Source organism: Pelodiscus sinensis, chromosome 6, assembly GCF_049634645.1.
Source record: "Pelodiscus sinensis isolate JC-2024 chromosome 6, ASM4963464v1, whole genome shotgun sequence".
Classification (NCBI taxonomy): domain Eukaryota; kingdom Metazoa; phylum Chordata; order Testudines; family Trionychidae; genus Pelodiscus; species Pelodiscus sinensis.
This window is the reverse complement of record NC_134716.1, coordinates 31,490,879-31,516,812: the sequence shown is the minus strand read 5'-3', so window position 1 is coordinate 31,516,812 and position 25,934 is coordinate 31,490,879. Positions and strand designations below refer to the sequence as shown.

At 43.2% G+C, this 25,934-nt stretch overlaps 1 protein-coding gene across 4 annotated transcripts in view; it reads left to right on the top strand.

The window, feature by feature from the left end:
• Window positions 1–25,934, top strand: part of KANK1 (KN motif and ankyrin repeat domains 1) — a 172,416-nt gene that overhangs the window by 24,664 nt on the left and 121,818 nt on the right. For all 4 annotated transcript variants that reach the window (XM_006137863.2, XM_006137860.2, XM_006137862.2 and 1 more), the window contains exon 2: window positions 18,945–19,078. The gene's annotated coding sequence lies outside the window, so the exon portion shown is untranslated. The remainder of the gene's footprint in view (window positions 1–18,944; window positions 19,079–25,934) is intronic.

Genomic DNA, 25,934 nt, shown 5'->3' with positions numbered 1-25,934 from the left:
TGCCTCCGGGAAACCTAAATTTAATGAAATAGTTGAATTTGCTAGGAAGAACTTGCAAACTTTTTTTGCAATCTAATGTAAAGCTGTAAAGCACTACGGAGAGCAGGGTGTGCAAACGAGCCTCCTCCCCCCCCCCCCATTAGCTCCTCTTGCTCAGTCAACATAGCAGGTAGCCTGCTGGCTCTGTTAGAACTTTGTTTTGGACTTTCTATGTAAAGCAAATATTTTGATATTAAGCTATCTTTCGTACAGTGTGCTTTGAAATAAACATCTGATCAGTGGCTGATAACACTCTGGAAAAACGAATTCCAGAACAGTTGATCACAGCTTCATGTGTTTGTGGTATACCTGCTCTTTTTTTTTTCTTTTTTTTTAATATTACATCTTTAAAGGAGTGGGACCTTATGCATTTTAAAGCTTTTTAAATTGTGGTATTTTAAAACTTCAGAGAGTAGTTCCTATGTCAGCTAAAGACTAAGCATAAATTCTGTTCAGTGGACTTTGCCGCAGCAGAAGTCTTGTAGAGAGGCCAGTGTGATTTTTTTTTTTTGGGTCCCTGGCCAATGGAGGGGGGGCTAACTCTGCACACCTGAAAGGAGAGAGCCTCAGACGGAAGTGCTGGGGCTGAGGCAGCCAGCCCTCACTGCCACCCAGACCGTGTGGCACCGTCCCCTCCCCCCTTTGGCCTGCAGAGCTGTCTGGGAGTGTGCCGCGCAGGGCTCTGGGGCTCACTGCTCAGTGCGCTGGCAGTGAGTCTAAAGGGCCATGTTGATGGGCCTGTGGTCTTGTCAACAACCTGTAATATAACTCTTTCCCTGCCACCACCCATCTTTCCTCATTAATTATATTGGCACTTCCCTATTTCCAAAAATAAAGCACTGATAAGCAAAGAAAGGGGAACTATTTGTGTATAGGGTTGCCAGATGTCCAGCATTGGCCCAGACAGTCTGGTATTTGTGGCCTCTGTCCAGTAAATAAACCCCATAAAATACCGGACATGTATACTGAAGCTAGGTACAGAAGGCCGCTTGCAGCCGCCCCCCACCATGTTCAGTATTTTTTTGTGAAAGTATCTGGCAACCCTATTTGTGTACTTAAATCTGCAAGAAATAAATGCTCATTTCTCTCTCCTCTTCATCCTGTGTCATCCATGCTAAATCAAATACTTAAACTCTAATACGCCAGTGTCTACTAGAGAGCACTAGATAGTTTAGATTAGGGAGCCACATTCTTGAGCTGGAAGCCTGTAGCAGAAAACAGGTTATAAAACAGGGGCTTAGAGATATGTAGGATGGAGTTACTCACCCTTTCACAGTCTTAGAAGATATTGTGGAGATTTATGTAACCTGTCTAAGCTTGTACTGGAATACAAAATATTTATAGAAAGCCCTGAGGTCTAACACAGGTAAGCTGTTCATATGGCTTCTTCAGACAAACCTGAGAACCTTCATTGCCAAGCCAAAAAATAGTAGTTATTCACTATGACTTTTCCTTAGAAACTCTCCAAGTTATTCTCCTATCAAGCAGTTTTCCTCCTGGAATTAGGGTTGCCAGATGGTTTCAACAAAAATACTGGACACACCTGACATTACATCACAATCTACATTACAGCTCCTTTAGAAAATACTGGACATTTATATTTTCTCATTTATATTTTCTCAATTTGTTTCCCGAACAGAAAGCTCAAATACTGGACTGTCTGGCTCAAAACCGGACACCTGGCAACCTTAGCTGGAATTCAAAACTCAGCACTAACTTAGTACCTGGAAACCTCTTCATTTGAAATATAGAAAAAAAGAGATTCTCTTTTTAATTTGTAAGTGCAATTAAAGGCTTACAACTAGAGTTGAGAGTGGATACTACACCATCCTCCCTATAATTTCCATAGTATCTTATTTGAAAACAAGCACTTCCTAAACAAACAAAAACATGCATTGAAAATACTGGATGAAAAAGCTTCAAATCATATGAAAGTTGCTTCTTTTTCTCCCTCACCTCCTCACCCCTCCAATGGAAAGTTTAGACAGGGTTTGAATGTGGTGACTTGTCAACCTTGGAAAATAACTGGGAATTTTACTTTAAAAAATTCTCAGTACACATAAGTGATGTGCAAAAAGTAGGGTGGAGAATCTAATGTTTTCAAAACCTAGAGAATACATGGTGCACAAAATCTTAGTAATTAATACTAGTCTGTGTTTACATGCTACCCTGGACAGACAGCATCAGATATACCTTTCCTCCAATCCCACTGATGCCACAAGTCCTGGAAAAGATCAGTCATGATAGGGTTCAATGGTGGTTCTCATTCTCAGACCACCTGAGGATTTCAACCTTTTATAACCATCAACAGCTGACCATTTCTGGATCAGCTGATGCAATGCAACTGTATGATCAGGCACTCTGACATAGGACCTCTACTCCTCAAAGTGGTATTTGGAGAGCACCAGACATAGAGCACTCAAGTTCAGTGGCAGGTCAAGCCTTTCTCAACCGAAGCAGGAAGGCTTCTAACAGATACTATCTGGCCAAATGAAAGTATTTCTCCTCTTGGTCATAGCACGGCCAGCTATCTCCACAGCTTACTAGGATTTCTGCTTTCCCTTAAGACATCAGACCTCTGTGTTAATTTCCTACCAGTCCATCTTGTAGCAATCAAGGCTTTTCATCCTCAAGTGGAGGACTGTGATCTGTTGACTCATCCTGTAATGACTGGAATCCTGAAAGGAGTTATTAAACTTTCCCACCATTGGTGAAATCCTTTCAGTTCTCACCAGACCGTTGGCACCTAGAAAGTAAATGAGAACAGGTGGATATCACATCAGCTAGAAGAGTGAGTGAGCTGAGAGTATTTGTGGCAGATCTGCCACATATAATCTTTCATATAGAGAAAGTCTCTCTTTACCATCACCCAAAATTCATCCCTAAATTAATTTTGAAGTTTTATACGAAATAAGGATGTTAAGCGGGTAATTGACTAATCATGTACTCGAAACAATTTGTATCAACTACACGATAAGTCGATAAGGGGCTCTGCTGCAGCTCTGCAGTTTAAATGAAGTAGGAGCCAGACGCACAGGCAGCATCGCTACATTTAAAAGGCAGAGCTGCAGCCTCTGGGACCACTGCAGCTCTGCCTCCCCCTCGCACCACGGCGATGGTGCTGCAGGGAACTGGCTTTTAAGCTGGCTACCCACAGCACCAGCTCTTGCTCCCTCCTCCGCCTTGCTGCAGAGGCAAATACAGAGGCAGCAAAGGGTGGGGAGCCAGTAGTTGATAAGCCTAACTTTGTTGACTACTCGAGTAGTCACTTACATCCGTAATATGAAACAAACCATACATTCACTGGTTTTTGTTTTAAATTTTGTTTCCCCTAAAACTCCTGCCTGTGATTAGAAGAGAAGGCTTCACACTCTAGACATCTGATGGGCACTGGCCTTTTTAGCTACAGGATACAAAAGCAATTAAAATAAATCCAGGGCTGTGTCTAGACTGGCAAGTTTTTAAACTTGCCAGCTGTCTACACTGGCCGCTTGAATTTCCGCAAGAACACTGACTTCCTACTGTCTGAAATCAGTGCTTCTTGCAGAAATACTTTGCTGCTCCTGTTCGGGCAAAAGTCCTTTTGCGCAAAACTTTTGCGCAAAAGGGCCAGTGTTGACAGCTCAGATTTGTTTTGCACAAAAAAGCCCCGATCGCGAAAATGGTGATCAGGGCTTTTTTGTGGAAAAGCGCGTCTAGATTGGCACGGACACTTTTCTGCAAAAAGTGCTAATTCGAACTAAGCTAATTCGAACTAACGGATCCAGACTAAAAAACTAGTTCGAATTAGCGTTTTGCTAATTCGAACTAGCATGTCCACATTAAGTGGACCCTGAACCTGGCTTAAGGATGGCCGGAAGCAGTGCCGGCAGGGCATCAGAGGAGGACTTAGAGCGTGGAGCTGCTGTCTCAGGCTAGCCGAGGGCTGTGCTTAAAGGGTCCCGACCCCCACCCCGGACAGACAGTTCTCAGGGGTGCCCTGCTTGCAAAGCAGTCCTGGCTTGGATTTCCTGGAGTACCCACACTGGGCACATCACAGCACTCGGCCATCAGCCCGGCTGCACTTGCCACAGGCTGCCATCTGGGGAGAGGGGCCAATTGGGGGGCTGCAGGAGAGCTTCCACCCGAAAAGCCCGCAGAGCCAGCCCAGTCCTCCCCATCGGGGGCGCGTACCCCATTCCTCCCTCACCTCCTTCCACTTACCCTTCCCTAGCCCCTCTTCCTGATGTACAAAATAAAGGGACAATTGTGTTCAAAAATTGAATCTGTCTTTATTGAACAAAACTGGGGGAGACTGGGAAAAGGAGGTGGGAGAGGGGAAGAGAGAGGCTGGGAGAGGGGAGGGCAACTAAAATGATCAGGGGTTGGGAACAGGTCCCATATGAAGAGAGGCTAAAGAGACTGGGACTTTTCAGCTTAGAAAAGAGGAGACGGAGGGGGGACAGGATAGAGGTCTCTAAAAGCAGGAGTTGGATAGAGAGGGTGCATAAAGAAAAGTTCTTCATTAGTTCCCATAAAGAAGGACTAGAGGACACCAAAGGAAAGGAATGGGTAGCAGGCTTCAAACTAGTAACAGAAAGTTGTTCTTCACAAAGCAAAGAGTCAACCTGTGGAACTCCTTGCTGCAGGAGGCTGTGAAGGCTAGAACTAGAACAGAGTTTAAAGGGAAGTGAGATCAAGTCATGGAGGTTGGGTCCATGGAGTGCTATTAGCCAGGGGATAGGAGTGCCCAAGGTTTGTGGAAGGCTGGAGAGGGATGGCACGAGACAAATGGCTTGGTCACTGTCTTCGGTCCATCCCCTCCAGGGTCCCTAGGGTTGGCCGCTGTCGGCAGACAGGCTACTGGGCTAGATGGACCTTTGGTCTGACCCAGTATGGCCATTGTATGCTCAGGGCTCAGGGTCGGGGGTCTCAGTGGACCACCTTGATTTTCATGCACACCTGCTCCTGGGTGGCCAGGCTGGCAGCTCTCCTGCCCTAGACGGCCACTTTCATGTGCCTAGTGCAGAGGTCGTGGACAAGGTCCACGATGTCTGCACTGGACCAGGCGGGTGCCCGCCTCTTGCGGTCCCGGGCAAGCTCCTGGGAACCGCCAGCCTGGTCCCGGGAAGAGGGGGAGGGCTGGGCATCGGGTGGGTGCCTCGATCCGTGCCAGGTGCAGGGTCTGCTGGCTGGGTGCTGGCAGGCTTGCATCTGGCACGGGCACCGTAGCCAGCCCGTGCCTCTTTAAGGGGTCCGGGGCCGGGAGGGGGGCAGACAAGTTTCCCTGGTGTTGGCCAGAGTTGGCAACACTTTGTTCCTGATAAGTGCAGCAAAAGCCACAGATTTTATTTTTCTCACTTGTTTTTGGCATCCCTGAATGGGATTTCTAAGCCAAGGAGCAGAGAAGGAAGTGGGGCATGGACGCATAGAAGAACATGTATGCCCTCTCAAAAGTGGCAGGGCTAAGTGCCGCAGAGAGCAGCCCTTGCCACTGCCCAGCAGGTGTAGGAAAGGGTGGACTGGCAGGTGTCCTTGGCATTACTGCATGAATAGGTGCAAAAGCTTCTGTGTCTCTGTGTGTGTTCACCGGAGAACAAAGTGACTGAAATTTGTGTCCCGGAAGGAAAGGTCGCAAACCCTTGCTGGAATACAATGCTGGCTCTGTGTGAGCTGACAACACCACAGGGGGAAAGTTTAAGTAGGAAAGTTCAATGGGGCTTTTTTGGGAAGGTATGAGAACTTTTCTTTTGCATTGAATCTCATAAAAGTCCTCTTAAAGGTTTTGGATGTAATCTGAGTCTGGAGTGTCAAAGTAACTTTTCTATTCATACTGTACTACTTTGTTCATGGATCAAAGAATGTGGCAAAAACCCAGCCTAATTACGCATAAACTTTCTAATGTTTCAGCTTGTGTAGCACCACCCACCTTCCCAGACAGGTCAAGTTACTGCTCCAAGCATTACGGTCAAATGATGCACTGTATGCTGGAGGGGCATGGGATTAAGAGCCTTCTAAATTAAGTTTTTTGTTTACACTAAATAATAAAGTCCTATAGGTTTTTGTATTGGTGGTTACATTGGTATCTTGGGAAAGTATTTTTTTATTTTAAAGCTCATTTAGAAAAAGCTAAATGGAAAAAATAACGACTGAAATCCTATTTAAGGAGTAGTGCTTAATACCCTAAAAACCTGTAGTTGTAAACTTCCTACATCTCTTCTGTCTTTCTGTTGCCCTTCCCTCATCGAAAGAAAGAGAGAATATACAAATGGATACTGCAAGTTTGAAAGTCCTGCACAATGTATTCTGTGATATGACTATGAGCAAGTCATCTGGAACATCCCTAAGTAACCTCAAGCATGCTGAATCTTCACGCTGATGTGATGATAAAGCAGTGTGGCAGAACTTTACATTGGGTTTCTTGTGCCTGTCCTTTCTGGTAGTTACTTGCCATTCAACTCTACCTCTTCAGCCAAAGCTGGTTTATATTGCATTGTTATTTGACCTGCTTATTTTATAAACCATGTACATAAAGAATACTTGGATGTTATTAAGGCAAACATGCCTAATGGACCATATAGTTTATGGAGAGTTTCCTGTTTGCTTCCTTCTTTAACTTTCTTTTTCTGGGTAGCACTTAACCTAGAGCTGCTAACTTTGCTGAGTGTGTTAGAACTGGATATTAACCATTGTAGCTCCCTGGGTGGTCCTTCACTTTCCCCATAGAACTGTTGATAGCAACCATGTTGGTCCTAATAGAGACAAGGTGTTGGCAGTCACTGGAGTTTTAACCATGGTGATGTCTACTGCTGTTCTTTCCTAGCCTATATGGTAGTTAGAATCCACCCATCCCCTGCTTCCTTGGTTGTCGGAGAAGAAGCTAAAGAAGGGAGGTGGGGCCAGAGTAGTGTGCAAGTTAGAAGAGGAAAGGGCCATCTCTCGAGAGAGGTGAAGGTGTCTTGTATCCCAAGAGTCCTAATTAGTGGTGTCCTGCTGGCAGACATTGCTCCTGATTCAGCATCTCTGGTGAGCCAGCTATTGTAGTTCTTCCTCCTCTGCATAAAGCAGCAGCATTACCATCAGTAATATCCATTACTGGTACATGCCCATGCTTGCTCACACCAAACCACAATTCTGACCAGCGTGTTTGAGCAGACAGCCAATCATTTTACAGAATGGTGCTGCCTGCAGCTGAATCCAGAACTACTAAATTAGTGCAGCTTTAAAATACGGCAAATGAGCAGCCCCGCTCATTTCTGCCGGTGTTCGAGATTGAGCAATTCCTAGAGCAGCGTGGGGGCTGGAGGAGAAACAAAAGATAGTGTGTGTTTGGAGTGGGGAGAATGAAAACTAAACCAGATACATTTCTGAGATGCACTCCTAAACTTACCTGTCTTATAGAGGCCTAATTTACCATTGCTCTTCAAAACTACCCCAGAGGAGAAAATGAAATGATGCTGAAACTTCACATATTGAAGTTTGAGATCTCAAAGTGTTTTACAAAGGCAGCTAAGCATCCTTATTCCCATGTTACTGATAGAAAATCCATCGCAGAGGCCAGGTGACTTGCCCAAGGTTCCCCTGCTAGTCAGTGTCACAACCAGATGTTGGATCCAGGTAATCCGAGTCCCATTTCCCCTGTACTAATCGCTTGAGGTAGGAAGCTTGTTCTACTGTGATGTAACACCAGCAGATCTGAAGTTTTAAAAATTCTTTGTCCTGAAGGAAGGGTGAGGTCTATTGGTCTCACCAAATTCCACTTTAAGGTGCCCTGCAGGAAAAGTAAAACTTCGATGCTCCAGGCCTTAATATGGAGAGTCTTGTTTTTCAGATATGAATCATCCAGGATGTGATTTTTTTTTTATTATTTCTTGGCACTATAGTTTTCCAATGAAACCAACTGCATAGGCGATGCTTTATTGTTCAGTCATGCCCATGTCAGTCAAAGAAGCAACGCAATACATTTTGCATTCCATGCCCAGGGAAGAGCGCAAAAATGAAGGCTGAGATTTTCAAAGGCATTTTGAAAGAGTTAAATACACGAATCCCTTTGCCTTTCAATCCCTTTATGGCTTTCTCTGAAAATCCCAGCCCAAATGTATTAGGCTGCTTACATCCCTGAGGTTAACCCTGGCTTCCCTTGGCTTGCACCAGAGATGAATTTAGCACACAGTTAGCTCTCCATGGATGTGCTCCACCTCGATTAAGCTTCAGCAGCCTAGAAGCTTATTTTTAAGTGCACTTTTTAAATACTTAAGAGACTCTTGAAACTGCTCTGCTTATAAAGTTGCCTGAAATTCAAGGTTATAAATGGACAATATATTATTACTAATAATGTTGCATGAACTAGCTATTTATGGCTGCTCCCTTATGGTCCGGAGGCATTTTTCCACGCTTCAGTGTGACTACAGACAGCGTACTACAGACACTAGGCAACTGCTTCACATCTGAGCCATTTGTGGGGTGTTGTAGCTGTGTTGGTCCTAGGATATGAGAGACAAAGAAGATGAGGTAATTTTTTTTTAATTCGACTAACTGCTGTTGGTGAAAGACTTTTGAGTACCATAGAACTCAGATCCCTGGAGCAAAAAAAGTATGTCTCTTTCACAAGCAGCAGTTAGTCCAATTAAAAAAATATTACTTCACCTACTTTGTCACATTCAGCAGAGCAACAGTCTGCCTCAAGGTAAATGTTGCCCACCCTTAACTGATGAGTGGCTATCTGATCTAGACATGGAAAGAGCAGAATGAGTTATAGTTCTTCCTCTCCTCCCCGACCTGATCTTTATCTTTTTTAAAAAGTCCCTGAATCTGTCAGCCTGAAATAGCAGTGAAGAAGTGATTGAGTGGACTGTACTGACCTGCCTGTATACTACCAGATCAGTCTACATTGCTGTTTAGTGCGGTATGCATACCCAAGCTGCAGTCACGCCTTCATTTGCAGTGTAAATGTACCGTTAATGACATTATTGGGGAAGTAGCTGGTTGGGTGTCTAATTGTTTGGTGAAACAAAAAACAGGACTACGTAGCACTTTAAAGACTAACAAGATGGTTTATTAGATGATGAGCTTTCATGGGCCAGACCCACTTCCTCAGATCAAATAGTGGAAGAAAATTGTCACAACCATATATACCAAAGGATACAATTAAAAGAAATGAACACATATGAAAAGGACAAATCAAATTTCAGAACAGAACAGGGGATGTGGGGGAGGGGGAAGGTAAATGTCTGTGAGCTAATGATATTAGAGGTGATAATTGGGAAAGCTATCTTTGTAATGGGTAAGATAATTAATGTCTTTGTTTAAAGTTAGGCATAAAGCGTTGAATTTAAGCATGAATCACAGTTCAGAGGATTCTGTTTGGGTTCTGTTCTACCTGGAAAGAAACTAGCAAGTATGTAGTGAAGCTCAGTCTTAATTTCCAGGTGAAAATTCTGCTTAGCACAATGATGAGGTAGATTGTTTATTACAGTGGCACATAATAATACAGCATGGTATTTACATGTAACTAGATACCATGAAGGCTCTATCACAAGCTTAAATACATGGACTATAGAAGGAGTGAAGTATTTTATAGCCACTTTGTGGCAGCAAATTCCAGGTAAATGAATGGTCAGTTCATTTTTGGAATGAAAAGGAATGCCAAGTTAATCCTCCTGGTAATTAATGAAACACTTCTTACAGTTTATTGTTTTATACAAGCTATTGTTTTGACCCAATGGTTGGATACTTTTTTTTGAGATACCAAGGAAAAGTTACGACATCAAAACAGAAAAAAAAAAGCTGTGTTTTAAAAGGCTACCCATATATACCCATCCCATTTGCCTTTCCTGAACCTGCATCAATTTAATTTGGTAATTGTTCACAAAGAACATTTCCTACCTGTTTTGAGAATGGTCATATACTGAAAACTTTTGCTTTTGTTAATCCTCCTTCTTTTTCCATGACCGGATCTTCTGTAGATCTAAATCTCAGGCAAGCTAACTATTTTATTGATAAATCCTATTTATTAATTTTTTTGATACAACAGTTTTCATATCTCTCTCCTGGTGATATTCTTGAATTGATAAGAGGGCATTCATGTTGCTTGATAAGGGTGGTCTCTTTAAACAAACGTCATGTAGCTGCCTGGACTAGAAATGCTATGTGCTCTTTTTCAGTTACTGTTACAGGTGTCAGGGAGATGGCTGACCATAGCTAGCCATGTTCCGAAGTTAATCCTAAACAAGGTGAAGTTGTCCTTTTCTCACTCTCTCTCAAACCTCTATGTAAATTAACTGAAACTTGAGAACTGACTCTTTTAGCCAAGGTCCTACTTGAGTTTGTGTAACCTATTTACCAGCTCCATTAGTCTTTGCTGCTAAAGTATCTCATGCATTAATTCATGTTGCTGAGCTGTGCAGGGGAGGTCAGCTGCACAGCCTTGATAGAGACCATAATTAAAGTCCTGAAATAATAAGATTTTCCAGGTAAAAGGTTGTCTCAATTTAAACAAGAGGATTTCTGTGGAAAGAAACCATGTTTGCCGCTAATGTGGCTAACCAGAAAATGTCTCCATATAGCCAGTGGCTACCCAGTAACTGAAACTGCCTGTTCAAATGATGCTCAGGCTTGTCACTTACACAGGTGTAGTGTGGAGGTAGTCATGTTACCATCCCACTTTGCTATCCTTTTATAGCCTCTCTGCACAGCTCCTCATTGCCTTCCACTTTGAATAATAGCTCCTATGGGTGTAGTTGCATAATCATAGAATCATAACACCATAAAATACTAGACCTGAAAGAGACCTTGGGAGGTCATCCAGACCAGAGTCCCCTGCCCTCATCTAGAGTGATATCTAGATCAGTGTTTCTCAACCTTTTTTTTTTTTAATAAAGTACTCCCCTTTAAAAAAAAAATACTATAAGTACCCCCAGTACCAAAACTATTCAGACACACAATTTTTTTCTACCATTGCAACACATTTGTTTAAACAACTTAATCCTAGCTGGGTGGGCGATGGCATTTTTGGGTGTAAAAAATACAAAAATAATAAAGCGCTGTAAAACTTAAAACAAAAATTCAGTTTTCTCCAAATTTCAGCAGTGCTGATGTACCCCCCAGACTTCTCTCAAGTACCCCTTAGGGTACTCATAACACTGGTTGAGAAACACTGATTAAGACCAGTGTTTCTTAAACTTTTTGAGACCGTGGAATACCAAACAATAATATGAAAAAAAAAATTGTCAGACAAAAAAAGACAAAAACAAAGAAGAGGTCGCGGCACACCTGCGAGTTCATGGAACATCAGTGTTCCGCAGAACATAGTTTAAGAAACATTGATCTAGACCATCTCTGATAGGTGTTTCTCTAACCTGCTCTTAAATATCCCCAGTGATGGAGATTCCATAACCACCCTAAGCAATTTATTCCAGTGTTTAACCACCGTGACAGTTAGGAAGTTTTTCCAGATGTCCAACTTAAACCTCCCTTGCTGCAATTTAAGCCCATTGCTTCTTGTTAAACGGAATAATATTTCTTCTCCTCCTTGTAACAAAGCTGTTATGTCCCCTCTCTTTCTTCTCTTTTCCAGGCTAACCAAACCCAGTTCTTTGTCTCCCTCATAGGCCATGTTTACTACATCTTTAATCACTTTTGTTGCTCTTCTCTGGACCTTCTCCAATTTATCCACATCTTTCCTGGACACAACACTCCAACTGAGGCCAAATCAGTGCACAGTAGAGCAGAAGAATGACTTCTCTAATAAACACACAGTAAAATGTTTTAAACTTTGTACTACTCCACCCCACCACCAACTATTCTTTTTTTAATAGGCAGTTCAGTCAGAAGCCAGACATGTTGTTCTTGATCCTGTGCACTCCATCAAGCCCCAAAAAGTTGAAAGTCCATTTGCATCTAGTGAAGTGCGATGCTGCCTCTCCGTACAAAGATCATCGGGGGAGGTGGGGCAGACAGGATAGCCTGGACTTTAAGCAAAAAATTTGCTTTGTCACTGAAACATCAGAAAGAAACTTGCCAAGTTATTTTGGCCCCTGTTCAACTTGCCTCTTAGTAGCTGAACATTCATCATGAAAAATGGGCTCTATTACACATTTTATTTGAAAGTCCTATAAGATTTTTTTGGAATAAATGCCAGGGAGGGAGAGGACTTTAAGTGCCAATGTTCATATGAGAACAAATGGATAGAAACTGGCCACCAACAAGTTTTGGCTTGAGATTGGATGCAAATTTCTAAGCAACAGAGGAGTGAAGATCTAGAACAGCCTTCCCAGAAGAGCAAGTGGGTGTAAAAAACCTAACATTTTTCAATACTGGGCTTGATCAGTTTTAAGGAGAGGAGGGTGCAAAGAGGTTGCCTAAAATGGCATCTGGCCCATTTGCGACTGCTACTAACAAAAATTCTCAACAGCTAGAGATGGCTCTTGAGTCACTACAGAGTGTTCTTTCCCAGGTGCCTGGCTGGTGGGTCTTGCTGACATGCTCAGGGTTCAACTATCTGCCATATTTGGATTTTTTTCTTTCTGGGTTGGACTGGCAGAGACCATGAGGGGTTTTTGTCTTCCTCTGCACTATGGAATGTGGGTCAAATTGCTGGCTTAAATGAGAATAAATGGCAAATTCTCTAACTTGAAGCCCTTAAACCATGGTTTGAGGACTACAGTAGCTCAGTTTGAGGTCATGGGTATATTGTAGGAGGCATTAGTGAGGTTCTGTGGCCTGCAACATGTGAGAGGTAAGAGTAGATGATCACAGTGGCCCCGTCTGACCTCAATCTGTGCATGAGTTTTGTTTATATGAAAATATGGTGAAGATTGGAAAACTGGCTGTGTAAATATGTCATGAACAGATGTGCTCTGTGTCCAGTATAGTATCTGGACTGTCTTTTGAGCAAAGTTTTGTTTCTCATCTTTATTCTGGTTAGCTGCAGTGGCTCTGAAATGCTGTGGTGAAGTGAACTAAGTTCTCCTCTGCTTTGTACCTCACTTGTGGACTTTAACAAAGGTCTGATCATAGATAGATAAATAAGCCAGGCTAAGTGACAAAGCTGGCAGTTTAGAAGTAAAAAGGGGTGTGTGTGTGTGTGTGTGTGTTGTGTTTTTTTTTTTAAAAAGTGTGTGCTGTTTGTGTGTTAAAGAACCAAGTTTGTGATGCTCCTTAGTGCTGTGGGATTTTTGCCTTGAACCAGCTCCTCTGAGAGCTCGTCTCTCACGTCAACAAACTTTGCTTCTCTAGCACAGTGGAACTTTCTAAAATAGATGTAGAGTTGTGTGTCATGGTCCTTATTGCAGAGCTTTAGGTGAGCCCTTAGATATACTTGGCCTAGGCAACTGAGACTAGGTCTACACTACAGAATTTTTGCTCAGAAACTCATGGAGCATCCACACTTGTGTGTTTGTAAGCAAGTAAAAGGAAAGAACAGAGGGGGTTTTCCAGTGTAGGTATTCCTCCTTCTATGAGAAATAACTCCTTTTTGTTCAAGAGCTCTTGCACAAAAAGGTTTGTGGATGGGGAACAGGGTTTTTTTGCACAAAGTGGAAATTGAAAAAAAGCGCAAGTGCCCTGGTGGCCAGTCGGTGAATAGCAATCAGTTTCCTTTCCTTGTACATGCTCTTGCGCAAAAGCACATCGCTTTTTCGATGCGCTTTTGCAGTGTGGACGCGCTCTTGCGGAAGAAGTTTTTGTGGAAGATCTCTTTCTCAAAAAGCTTCTTCTGCAGGAAGCCTTTAGTGTAGACCAGTGTTTTTCAACCAGTGGTATGAGTACCCTTAGGGGTATTCGAGAAGTCTGGGGGTTTGTCAACACAACTGAAATTTGGAGAAAATTGAAATTTTTAATGTTTTAAAGCACTTTATTATTTTTGTACTTTTTACACTCAAAAAGTTCATCACCTGCCCGGCTATGATTAAGTTGTTTAAACAAATATGTTGCAATGGTAGAAAAACATTTTGTGTGTCTGAAAACTGTAGGTACTGGGGGTACTTACAATTATTTTTTAAAAAAAGGGGTTATTTATAAAAAAAAATTGAGCAACACTGGTGTAGACATAGCCTGAGTGTCTAAGCACTAAAACCTTGAACTTCAATTGTTATGCTGTATGTAGCAGTGTAGAGAGCTGAAGACAGGAGACTCTCAAAACTAGGACTACAGAGCTCCATAATACCTCTTTCAATCTGGTTTCAGAATATGCCCACCTTGTGTCATCTCAGTTAGCTCTTCTAAAGCAGTGTTTCTCAACCTTTTTTTTTATAAAGTACCCCTTTAAAAAAAAGTACCCTTAAAAATAAGTACCCCCAATACCTACAGTTTTTAGACACACACATTTTTTTTCTATCATTGCAACACATTTGTTTAAACAACTTAATTGTAGCTGGGTGGGTGATGAAATTTTTGGGTGTAAAGTTTTACAGCACGTTATTATTTTTGTACTTTTTACACCCAAAAATTCAGTTTTCTCCAAATTTCAGTTGTGTTGATGTACCCTCAGACTTCTCTCGAGTACCCCTAAGGGTATTCGTACCACTGGTTGAGAAACACTGATCTAAATCACTGAATTATGTATTTGGAGGGAGAGATAAAGAAGAAGGGAGGGATTTTTGAAAACATCAATAAAATCCTCGGTAAGGGAAAATAGGTAATGGAGTTACAAAATACTAAAGTTCTCTAAACCTAAAATTATACAGTGGCTTAGATAAAGTTTAAATTGATGATATAGTAAAAAGTAACAACAAAATAAAACCCCTTTCAGATGTGATTGGCTTGACTTGATTGGAAATCTTTGACAAACTTGAAAATGTATATGGTACATTTAAATAAACACCAGACTTAAAGTATTTTCAAATATAAACCAACATTGGAGAACCATTTTTTTTTCTTTCTAAATCTGTGTAGAACAATAAATAGATGTAATACAGTTGAGCTGAGAAGTGGCTTGTAACCCCCTGACACTGAAAATAGAGAACTTCAGCCAATGTGTCAAGTAGTTCTTGTTAATAATAAATGTAGCCCTACTGCTTTCCTTTGCTTTTTTACAGTCATTCAGAGGACATCCTGAATAGATAAATGTGTAACTCAAATCAAGTTTATTATATATGACAAATCTGAAATGTTGATCTAAGCTGAGGGATTGGGCGGGGCAGTGGAAAGCAGCGGGGCTAACAGCCACTGCAGACCTTAGGGCAAGCTAGCTAGGGGGCGGGGGCTGGCTCTGTGCCCTCGGAAGAGGCGGGGCCGAGGGTGAAAGGGGCGGTGCTGAGGGCAGTCAGCCCTTAGTGTCGCCCAGACTGTGGGCTGGGGAGAGGTGGGGAGCATGCTGCAGAGCTAGGCAGAGTGGCGCTCTGGCGGCAATTCAAAAGGGCCTGGGGCACCAGCCGTCACTGCTCCCACAGTGGGTGGCTGGGCACAAATTTAAGTCTTGGTTATGACCTATAAAGCCCTAAGTGGGTTAGGTCTTGGGTATCTGAAGGACTGTCTTCTCCCATAGGAATCTGCCTGGGGATTGAGGTCAGCGGAGGTCAGGGGAGTGTGGGCTCTGCTGATTGTTCCTCCATTTAAGGAGATAAGATTAACATCTACATGGAGCAGAACCTTCTCAGCTTTTGCTCCCAGGCTGTGGAATTCGTTAGCATTGTTTTGGTGTCAGGCTAAAGTGTGTGTGTGTGTGTGTGTGTGTGTCGCCTTGGATATTTTAAATAAAGAGGTGGGGTAAATATATTTTTAATAAATAAAATAAATAAATACTCATCTGTTTTTGTTTCCCAGCTTTGAAAAGCCTTAAAATTGATGAAAGGGTCTACTTTCATTGCTAATAGTTTATTTTTTAGGTTTTAAACAAATAAGGGGGCTACTCCTTGGTCTTTGTTCAATATTGGATCTCCTATCTTCCTCGAAATTTGAGTAAAATCAGGTGTTTTTCTAAGCTATAAAAAGGTGCCTGTCATCCTAGCTTTTATTTTTTTAAGCAGCATTTGAGCAGAAATGGTTTTTTTGAGTTTTTAAAATTTATGTATGTGTGGGTATGTCTACACTACCCCGCTAGTGCGAACTAGCGGGGTAATGTATGCATACCGAACGTGCAAATGAAGCCCGGGATTTGAATTTCCCGGGCTTCATTTGCATAAGCCGGCCGGCGCCATTTTTAAATGCCGGCTGGTTCGAACCCCGTGCTGCGCGGCTACACGCGGCACAGGCTAGATAGTTCGAACTAGCAAGCCATTCCGAACTATCTGTACGCGGCTACACGCGGCACGGGGTTCGAACCAGCCGGCATTTAAAAATGGCGCCGGCCGGCTTATGCAAATGAAGCCCGGGAAATTCAAATCCCGGGCTTCATTTGCACGTTCGGTATACATACATTACCCCGCTAGTTCGCACTAGCGGGGTAGTGTAGACATACCCTATGTTACTAAAGCAGCCAGGCTAAAAATATGTGCCTTGTAAAAATAAAACAGCAAGAGGGGCATCAGGATGAGATTTAATTTGAGTGCCCATCAGTGTTCTCTTTAATTTTGTCTACCCATGTGATGAATAATTTTTGTTGTGCTCCAAAGCATGTGCAGATGTGCACCACCAGTGGAAACACATACTCCCCAATTATCTGCTCTCTTACATGGAAACCTGCTCCTCTCTCTTTCCTGAGTGGAGTATTTCCGGGCCTTCACTTAATTTCCAGCAAAAGACAGACTGACTATCTTAGCAGGCCTGCTTTGCCTCTCTCTTCAGAGATGGGACACATTGTGACTGCCACAGTTAAGAACATTGGTCTGATCCAGTATGGCCATTCTTATCATCCATTTAGCCCACTGTGCTGTCTTCTGACATTGGCCAATACCAGGCGCTTCAAAGAGAATGAACAGAACAGGGTAATAATCAAGAGATCCGTTCTCTGTCATCTGGTCCCACTGTCAAATGTTGCTTCTCTGGCCATTCTGGCTAATTGCCATTGATGGACCTATCCTCTGTGAACTTACCTTTTTCTTTTTTGAATCCAGTTATGGTTTTGACCTTTATAATGTTGCTGGCAACAAGTTCCACAGTTTGACTCTGCATTGACCTGCTGCCTATTTATTTTTCAGGTGACCTCTGGTTTCTAAGTTAAGTTACACATGCCTGTTTCTATGGTTTGGTCTACTCTAAAAAATTAGATTGGTTTAACTGTATCAGTCGGGGTGTGAAAAATCCACCTCCTACAGTGGCATCATTAGCTGACTTAAGTCCTTGTGTAGACAGCACTAGGTTGACAGCAGAATTCTTCCAAGCTATTGCCACGTGGGAGAGGGGGATTCCCTATGCTGGTGAGAGAACCCCTCCCTCAGCATAGGTATTACCCATGCCGAAGTGCTGCAGGTGTGCAGTGGTATAGACACACCCTTGTAGTGTTTTTAAATATAGAGAAGCTGTACGCAAGCAATGTATTCTTACAGTGAAAGCATTACTGAGCAAACCTATTAAAAACAATAAAAGAGCCTATATAGTTTCTGATAAACTTAGCAAGGATCACTTCCTCGCTCTGATTAGTAGTTAGTCCTTCAAACCCCACTTAGGAATGGTCCCTATGATGAGAAGTTCATCACTGCTGCAGCTTAGTAAAGCTTTGGGAGGCCTATGTGGGCCAAAGTCCATCCAACCCTTCCCTAAGGATTGGGGATTCCCTTGGACCAGAAATCCTGTCCATTTGCTGGAGAGGAAAGGAGGTCTTCAGCTAGCTTAAAGCAAGTCTTTTTATCCAAACACTCTTTATAGTTCCCTGGTGAATCCAGTTTGAATTAGTGCATATGTGGACTCTCCATGTTTGTGTGTTTTCTAACACACAGACAATTGCATTTTAATATACTTGACTCCAGAGATACTTAATTAAATAAGGCTTGCGCAGGATATAACAGGGTACTGTCTCATGTGTCGCAATTCTGAGTACCTCTGTTGACTTCAGTGAGAACTACACATCATGTGTAAAGTTCAGCATGTGTGTGAACTTTTTCAAAATCGGGATAAAATAAAGTGGCTCAATCAATTTTGAGACAAATAGGGGAATAACAAATTTGTTACATCTTAGCAAGTCTTCATTAACAGCACATTCTGTAAAATGCATCCTTGTGCTTTTCACATTCAACTATTACTTATGATTATTCAGTAATGCTTCTACCGAATGCTTGTACATTAATAATCTAGACTGACAAAACACTAACTTGGGTCAAAAGCTACTTTAGTTTTTTTTTCTAGGTTTTCATTCTTGATGTTGGCAGCACTGATTAATAGTAGGTAAATATGGCATTCTTATAACTTTAGTACAAGCTCAGCTTCTTGTTTTGTGTATTTCATCTTGGCTGTTGCTGTAAACTGGTAAAGTCCTTACACACTTCCTTTATTTGCAGAGATCCTGTAACCAAAAAGTTCACAAACTCCATCCTGTAACCAAAAAGTTCACAAACTCCTTCTCCCTGAGGGTGGGTCTACACAGTGGTACTAGCTCAAAATTTTGAGCTTATTTTGAGATAGTCTATTTAGAAATTTACAGCGCCAAATTTTGATATAGACTGCTATTCTGACAAGTCCCTTAATCCTCATGGAACGAGGTTTACCGGGAGGTCAGAATAGCAAGCCTGTTATTTTGATTGCATTCCGAAATAATGGGTGTGCTGTTAAGATGTGGAAAACGCTCTCTGGGATATTGGATGTATCCTGAAATAGCGTTGCTGTCTAGACCTACCCACAATTTGCTCACTATTTGTGAGCATAGTCATGTTACTTGGATGCAGAAGGTGACTTTGAGCCTTTAAAAAAAACTTTGGTTATTTTTAAAATGTCTAGAGTGTCTAACAAATCTAAATAGTGAAATAATTAGATCACAAACTTAAGGTATGTTAAATGCTCAGTGCTACTCTTGTGGATCATTAACAGGTGCTTTGTTTTTGCCTTTTTCCATACAGAATGACTTCCAAGGATCTGAATGTACTGTTAGATGTTGAAGTGGTACACTAGCTGAATCATCTTTTCTTTTATTTTTGACCTTAAAAACACTTGGAGGAAACTGGAGGATTGTGTTGAGTACAGATTTTTGGAGGTAAGGTTTAAACCCCCATCCCAATGGTATCAGACTAATTCATTTTAGATCTTTAAGGTCAGTTAAATCATGGCTAGTTTCATTGAACTAATGAGGCTTTATTAATTTAGGATATTTTAATCGAACAACTAGGCTTCTTCCAAATTACTAATTCTAGGCTTAGTATTTGTATAACTCCTTCCGTTATATCCCTCTGTGTTTCACCTACAGTGATTGTGTTGGGTTTTGTTTTGTCTTTGCCTGAGCCCCATTTTTACCAGAAACTGAGGCATATAAAAGTTATAGTGCCTTTCTGATCTGAAAAGTAACCCCTGTTCTCCAGTCTTTGAGTAGAGCTGCTAGCTACTATTATATTGTGCTTGTATTACCATAACTCCTAAAAGCCAAATGAGAGTGCATCTTGCTGGGGTAGGCATGCTATAAACAAGGTAAGTCTTCACTGCAGTGTTAACTGAGGTGATTGACACCTGGGTTGACCTGGTGTGGGGATGAATTTCCAAACTGCAAAGCCATATGGTGTCCTCGCTTCCCCATGTGTTCAGCTAGGGTATCTGAGGACTTAGCCCTTGGTTCTTAGGGCTGAGCTGAGTTGTTCTATGATCCTTTCACAGTGAATTGTGAGAGAACTTGTCTGTGCATCTGAGTGCACAGGGGGATTGTGGGGAAAGCACTGAATTGTCAGCACTCAAGGGGTTGAATTTGTGTTCTCACCGCAAAGCGGGCAGGTTAGTGACAGCAGCACTTGGGCATTAGCCTATAGCCCCAGCTAGCCTTGGTGTAAGGCATGGCGTATGCTTGAGTGAGAGATTTTATCTGTGGGCGGAAGTCAGGTTAAGGGCAACACACTTAGAAACAGTCCCTGCTTTGACGAGCTTGCAGTCCTGACCAGACATCAGGGCAGTGGTGGAGAGTAGGGCTATAACATACAGGAGGAACGAGTTGTATGATGGTCTGCAAAGATCATAGTAGAGCTGCAGTGTACTCTGCTCCTGGTGACTGACGTTGGAGCTGAAGAGACACCTCAGTTTCCCTTTTCGTTTTCTAAAACCAAGCTGAGGGCATATAGAGGAAAGAGGCAGGACGCTAGCAAGCTCAGAGAGGGCAGGCAACATCCTGGGGCTGGTTTCTGGTTTGCCTGCTGTGCCAGGGGGCCTGCTGGTTCTTACTGTCAGCTATCTGTTTTGGTACGTGTTCTTGTTTTTTAGGATCCTAGTTTTGATGTCAGGGGAGCAGCGTGGCACAAGTAGGGTTACCAGGTGGCTTAAAAAAAAATACTGGACACACTTGATCTCAGATGGGCGGGGGGGAGAGGCGGGGGGACACCGGCTGGGAGGAGAGGGGAGCGGGGTGCGAAGCAGGGCTGGTCGGGGGCAGTGGGGCTAGCCGGGGCAATTCAGCGGGGGGGAAAACGGGGGAGAACCGGCCGACAGGAAGTGGGGCTGGCCGGGAGGTGGTCGGGGGGAGCGGGGCTGGCCAGGGAGGGGAGTGGGGGGAGAGAATCGGCTGGCGGGTAGTGGGACTGACCCAGGCGCACGCAGATCCCGGGGTGCTGCCCATCCTGTGCATGGTCCCGGCGAACCACAAGCGAGTCCTGCCCCAGGGATTCCCTTCTGTCCTGCCCCCGCCCCCCCTCGCATCGTTGCAGTTGCATACGTGAACTTATCTACCAGCCAAGCAGTTTGCAACTCGGTACTGAAACTCCTAATGATAATAAAACTAACCTAATTAGAAAATACCGGACACTTTATATGTCTGGTATTTTTTAAATTTTTTGTCCCCAACAGAACCCTCAAATACCAGACTGTTGGGTTCAAAACTGGACACCTGGTAACTCTAGGCACAAGTGCCATCCCTCAGCTGCTCCATGCCATAGGTCTCGTTAGGTTGTGACAGTGGCTACAGCTGAAACAGCAACAGCTCTCAGGCCACTGTCACTGCCCACCTTCCCAGAGATACAGGCCACTGTCATGACCCACCTTCCCAGAGATACTGGAAGAAGAAACAAGATGGGAGTTGCTCACAACTTAGAACTAAACATGCTTCTTAAATGTGAAAGATCTCTTACTAACCCTGAGGGTTGCCACATTTGAAAGTAACTAAGAAGAAATGAGACACCTAATCAGAGTGAAATCAGTGCAGATGCAGAGCTCCAAACAGGCTTAGGCCCTGAGGTTTCTGTGCCTTTCCTGAATGTCTGGCTGCAATGGGTGCCTTTGGGTAAGCAGAGGCAGCTGAATCCAATGGCCCAAAAACATCACTGGGACAGCAGCCCCCCAAAGTAGTCACTCTGTGCGAGGGCGGGGTTTTGTGGTGGCCATGAGGCCAGCTGGGCGTGTCTAGAGATGAACGTAGCTTCTGTTGGTTCCTTCCCTTTGGAGTTACTGCACAGCATTCATTTCAGGGTTGGTGCAGGGAGAGCTGAACTTCATCCATGCTGAGCAACAGTGATACACTCCAGAGGTGAAAAGGAAACATTAGCTTGGATTGCCCATATGCATATTAAACCAGTGGATTTTAGTTTGTAGTCTGGGATATTGATGATCCACGGATTGCTCCCTTTAGTTCTGTTATGATTATTGGGTCATGCAGTGCTGGGTTTCCCTCATGATCCTAGGCATTCAGGCTGTTTGTGCAGCGAAGAGCATTGGAGGAATGAATCCTATTTATGGAGCAAGTCGGGAAGGCGGAGCTTTCTTTAGGGATCAACTGTGGGACTGGAGGTGCTAGCCACTTGTGGGAGAGAGAAATGCCCAGGAGCATAGAGAACAAGGCAGCTAGTTGATTTGTGCAGGACACAACTGGTGGTTGGACTGGATGTGCAGGGGAGAACAGAGCAAGGAAGCATGCGCAAAGGGAGGAGAAAGGGATGAATGGAAGAGAAGCAGGGAGACTGGTGAAGAATGGTCAGAGGCAGGCTGCATCTGATTTCCCCCTTCTCATCTGTTCCAAAGTCAAACTTCTCACACCAGCCTGCTAAGAAACAAACAAATGCTACTTCCATGTAAGGCATAAGCTATTGATGTGGTTGCCAGGTGCCCACGAGCCTGTTAAGTGAGTGCAAATAGGTGAGGAATGAAATCCTCTTAAATGTGGTCCCTGCTTTCTCTTAAAACTTTCTCTTAAATGTGGAGAAAGTTTGAGATGCCAGTATTGCATTGCTCCTTATTAAGTTGCTCAACTGCCTCTTCCCCTTCCTCTCTAGCCCACCCTTCCTAGCTGTAGTAAACACTTCTTGCCTTTTGTACCTGAAAGGTGAAAGTAAAACAGATCATAACCTAAGTGGCTACTTAATTGCTGGTACTAATAAAGCACCGTATTAATAATATCAGTGTGTATTATTAAGGAGAGTCTTATTAAAAATTAAAACACAGTACAGCAATACTATTCATTTAGTAGAAACATAATTGAGGTTTTCTTTTAATGAAATAAGTTTGGAGCACTGTGTGTATATGTAATATGTTCAGATCAATACTTTATTTATTTGCTACTTAATTTTAAAGGGTTTTGTTTTTTTTTCTCATTTGTACATATACCTGTCTATATGACAGTGTGCATACTAAAGCAGTTTCCTCTATTTGAAGAATAGAGCTCAAGCTTATTACAGAAATGGCAGAGGTGCTTAATGGCTTCTTTGTTTCGGTCTTTACCGAGAAGTCTGAAGGAATGCCTAACATAGGGTATGTCTACACTACCCCGCTAGTTCGAACTAGCGGGGTAATGTATGCATACCGCACTTGCTAATGAAGCCCGGGATTTGAATTTCCCGGGCTTCATTAGCATAAGCGGGGAGCCGCCATTTTTAAATCCCCGCTGCTTCGAACCCCGTGTAGCGCGGCTACACGGGGCTCGAACTAGGTAGTTCGGACTAGGGTCCTATTCCGAACTACCGGTACTCCTCGTGAAACGAGGTGTACCGGTAGTTCGGAATAGGCACCCTAGTCCGAACTACCTAGTTCGAGCCCCGTGTAGCCGCGCTACACGGGGTTCGAAGCAGCGGGGATTTAAAAATGGCGGCTCCCCGCTTATGCTAATGAAGCCCGGGAAATTCAAATCCCGGGCTTCATTAGCAAGTGCGGTATGCATACATTACCCTCCTAGTTCGAACTAGGAGGGTAGTGTAGACATACCCATAGTGAATGCTAGTGGGAAGGGGGTAGGGTTAGAAGATAAAATTAAAAAAAGAACAAGTTAAAAATTACTTAGAAAAGTTAGATGCTTGCAAGTCACCAGGGCCTGATGAAATGCATCTTAGAATACTCAAGGAGCTGATAGAGGAAGTATCTGAGTCTCTAGCTATCACCTTTGGAAAATCATGGGAGACAGGAGAGATTCCAGAGGACTGGAAAAGGGCAAATACAGCACCCATCTATAAAAAGGGAAATAAGAACAACTCAGGAAACTATAGACCAGTTAGTTTAACTTCTGTGCCAGGGAAGATAATGGAGCAAGTAATTAAGGAAATCATCTGCAAACACTTGGAAGGTAATAAGGTGATAGGGAACAGCTATCCTGTCAAACCAGTCTGATAGTTTTCTTTGATAGAATAACAAGTCTTGTGGATAAGGGAGAAGCGGTGAATGTGGTATACCTAGACTTTAATAAGGCATTTGATACGGTCTCGTATGATATTCTTATCAATAAACTAGGCAAATACAACTTAGATGGAACAACTATAAGGTGGGTGCATAACTGGCTGGATAACCTTACTCAGAAAGTAGTTATTAATGGTTCTCAATCCTTCTGGAAACGTATAACAAGTGGGGCTCCGCAGGGATCTGTTTTGGGACCAGCTCTGCTCAATATCTTCATCAACGATTTAGATATTGGCATAGAAAGTACGCTTATTAAGTTTGCAGATGATACCAAGCTGGGAGGGGTTGTGAGTGCTTTGGAGGATAGGGTCATTCAAAATGATCTGGAGAAATTGGAGTAATGGTCTGAGGTAAATAGGATGAAGTTTACTAAAGACAAATGCAAAGTGCTCCACTTAGGAAGGAACAATCAGTTTCACACATAGCCTGTGTCTACATTGGAATCCCTTTCCGGAAAAGGGATGCTAATGAGACACTTCGGAATTGCAAATCCGTGGGGGATTTAAATATCCGCCGCGGCATTTGCATTTATATGGCTGCCGCTTTTTTCCGGCTCGGGGTTTTTGCCGGAGAAGAGCGCCAGTGTAGACGCGATTTTCCGGAAAATAAGCCCTTTTCTGGGAGATCCCTTATTCCTTGAAAGTAGGAATAAGGGATCTCCCAGAAAAGGGCTTATTTTCCGGAAAATCTCATCTACACTGGCGCGCTTCTCCGGCAGGGAGTGTAGCCAGACAGACCCCCCCCCCCCATCTCAGCCATCTTATTTGCCTCTCTGAGGTTCCTGAAGCATACAGGCCAGAGAAGGAGCAATAAAATCAGCATAGTCTATGCTGGCTCATCTGATCCTGAGAAGCTGAAAACATAGATATGAGGAGAGAACGATTAAGGCAATAAGCTGGCCTCGAGGCTGCGAGAAGTGCCCGGTTGGCACCCATGTTGATACGAACACACAGCCGTCCCTGGGAGAGGAATCCCCCACTGAGAAAAGAATCTCCAGTACTTCCAATTTAATCTTCTCAACTCTCTCTTACAAGTGTAAATTAAGTTCACAACTCCCTTGTAAGAACTGGTCTCACAAAAGGCAGACCAGCACTATTTGGCATCACAGATAAGAAAGAGAAATACGTGACCCCATGGGTATAAAGATGGGTACAGCAGCACACTCACTTTGAGTGTCAATCTACCCTCTACCTGCTGGTCGGGTTAGGTGTTTGACATCCCGAAGTTCTATGGGGACGCCCACCTCGTATTTTCGTCTTTCCTAGGAATTGAGGGACCGGCCCTGGCCTGACACGCTGGAGTCGAGAGGCACAGAAGGGGGTAAAAATTGTACCTGGATGTGGTCCTCTGTCTTAAGTGTACACAGACTTATAGATTTTAAAAATGGTTACAAAGAAGATAAAGATAGGAAAACAGAAATAATAGTACCAAGTAACAGCTTAATCTTTAAAGATCTCTATTTTGCTAGCAGTTAAGAAATAGAACAATAGCCATTGCAACCATATGATTTATAAGCTTCCTTAATAAACCTGTAACTGTTTAAGCTTTAACCTGACTCCTTCAGTTGCTGCAACAGAACCAGGCACAATTTAAAAGAACTTCAGCCGGTCTTAAGGGACAGATATAGGGAGAGCTTGGGCGTTTGGATTTGTGTCACTCCCAGGTGACAGATCTGTTGGGGCACTTCTCAGCCTCCCCCAGGCTGCCCGCTGCGAAGGAATCACGGATTCTAGCAGCTAAAATCTGAAGTGTAATAAGCTCTCTCTGTAAACTTATTGGGGCACTCGTCAACCTCCTCCAGGTTGCCTGCTGCAAGGGACCCCGGTCTCAGCAGTTGAAGTCTCGGGTGTATAGCACACACACACACCACTCACTGCCCTGACTGTCGGCTGACAGGGAGGTTGTGGAATCTCCACTTCTGGAGATATTTAAGAGTAGGTTAGATAAATGTCTATCAGAGCTAGTCTAGTCAGTCCTTGATCCTGCCATGAGGGCAGGGGACTGGATTCGATGACCCCTCAAGGTCCCTTCCAGTCCCAGTATTCTATGTATATTTTGTATTATCAGTGCAGCTCATGCAAGAAGAAATGAAAACCTGTCTAATTCTAAAGCAAACTTCTTGGCATTGCGAGAACAACAGGCTTCTTATAACTGATTTTTTTGTTTGTTTTTGTTTTTGTTTAAACAACCAAAGGAACCTGAATCAGAGCATTCTCATTTTTCAGAGCTCTCTCCTACTGCTTTGAATTAATTGAGGGTAACAG